The sequence below is a fragment of the Aegilops tauschii genome, chromosome 3, assembly GCF_002575655.3.
Source record: "Aegilops tauschii subsp. strangulata cultivar AL8/78 chromosome 3, Aet v6.0, whole genome shotgun sequence".
NCBI lineage: Eukaryota > Viridiplantae > Streptophyta > Magnoliopsida > Poales > Poaceae > Aegilops > Aegilops tauschii.
Window position 1 is genome coordinate 605,131,541 of NC_053037.3, and position 2,040 is coordinate 605,133,580.

At 52.3% G+C, this 2,040-nt stretch overlaps 1 pseudogene; it reads right to left on the reverse strand.

The window, feature by feature from the left end:
• Positions 1 to 311: 311 nt before the first annotated feature.
• LOC141021085 (protein STRICTOSIDINE SYNTHASE-LIKE 10-like) lies at positions 312 to 1,349 on the reverse strand (annotated as a pseudogene).
• Between the last annotated feature and the right edge of the window lie 691 nt (positions 1,350 to 2,040).

The following is a 2,040-nucleotide window of genomic DNA, read 5'->3' on the forward strand; positions in this document are numbered from 1 at the left end:
TCTAGAATTCTACAGCAGGAATAAAGAGCAAATTCATTGACTTTGCGTGTTTACGTGAAGGGAACAATCCACGAGTGCATGGTGCGTCCCTGCTCTCTCGCTAGCAATAGCATGCAGGCTGGCTCTTATATGGATAGAATTTAGCTTTTATGCACGTAAATATGGAGGAAAGAACAAATAATGATTTGCTGATAGAAAATGTGTATTACAATAGTCCATCCGACGAAAACAAAAATAAATTGAAAAATTACATTTAGTGGTAAGAGCAAGAAACTAAAAGGCATCCTATATGCATCTACTACAATAGTTCTCTACTTGCGCTTAACAACGCCGACATAAGGAAGCTCTACCGAACCCAAGTAGATTTTGCCATTTGCTCTCTCCATAATCTCGGTGGGCCTCACCTTCTTTGGCCCTCTCATCTCCTCGACTATCTTCCCATCGTTACCGACCCTGACAGCGAGACGATGACTATCACGACCAAAGGGTAACTCATTCTTCTCGCGGTGTAACGCCACCCAATAGCCTCCTTTGGTGTCGGGCCTCACGTTATCTGGATAGCCGGGCAGGTCGGCAAAAGGCTCCGATGTGCCTGCGTTGACCCCTTTGATCCAATGCCTCAGCAGCTTGCATGGTCCGGTAGATGCGACCACGAGGTGAGTGCGGTCGGCGCTGAGCGCGACGCCGTTGGGGTACGTCATGCCCGCCTGGAGCACCGTGACATCGGATGTCCGTGGGTCGTACCTCATGAGGCGGCCCGTCGAGTCCCCGGTGCGAGTGACCATCTCATGCTGCGACCTTTGATAGTTCATCGAGCTGTCGGTGAAGTAGACCTGACCCGTAACTTGATCGACGTCAACACCGTTGGTGAAGCGCAGAGGAAAACCGTCAACCTGGTTGACCAACACGGTGGCCTCCCCGCCGCCCGGCGCAACCCGCATCAGCCCCTTGTATGCGTCGGCCACGTAGAGGTCACCCGATTTCTGGTTGAACCGTAGGCCGAGCGGACGGCCGCAGCGGCTCTCCCTGGCAGTCTCAGTCTCCGGGCTGAACTTGGACGGCGTGCACGTCCTGCTATCGTAGCCGGGTCCATATGCATAGGTAGTCCATCCTAGCTTTTCGCCGTTCCACTTGAGGATCCGGCCGTCAGAGACGCCGCTGTAGGGGCCCTGGCCTTGACCGTCGAAGGCGACGCTCTCCGGCCCGTGGACCGTCCCACGCGGCAGCGGCAGCTGTTGGCTTCGTGAGGCATCGAAGCTAGTGGCGGCTAAGTCCCCGGGCATGAGGAGAAGGACGAGGATGATCAGCGTGACGGTGGTCTTGAGGAGGCGGCTCATGCTGCACCCCATGTTGTTGTCGATCTGCTGGTTGTCTCCTTGGTTCTTGGACTCTTGGTTAATAAGCACCTGCGCTGGATGGCTTGGTTTGATGGAGAGATCCAAGCTGGAGACTGCTCTTATATAGCAGCAGCATTGATCCATCGAGAACTAGCAGTAGTCCGAGTCGGCGTGTGGTACAGCCGGAGGCCGAGTGGGTTTCGATCCTACGTTTTTTTTTTAGGAAAACCGTTTCTGCTACGTAACGGACGGAATCAAACCAAACGAGGAAGAGCAAAAAAAAGGGTGGCCGGTGTACGTGCGTGATCGTACAAGCCAGCTTCACGTGTATTGTGTACGGGAGCAGAAGAATCGATCCACCTGCTAGCCTGCTTGCTTCGGAGCTCGTACAGCTTGTTCCTTGGGAAAGCACTCCATCGTCATCGTCTCGCCGTCGCCGGAAGTACTCGTCGTCGGGACTCGGCCAATAACCGTTCCGACCAAAACCCCTCTCTTTCCTTGTTTTCACCAACGTACCTTAGGACATGTACAATGATGCTATCTTAAGAATGCCACGTAGGATAAAAGATAAGGTGGAGGAGAGAGAACTCATAAGAAAAGGCTAGTCTTTTCTTATTTAAGAGAAGACAAGAGATGATCTCTTAGCACAATATGTCTCACCATGTTTTTAGAAATAACTAGTTATTGAGGATAAGGCTAAGAG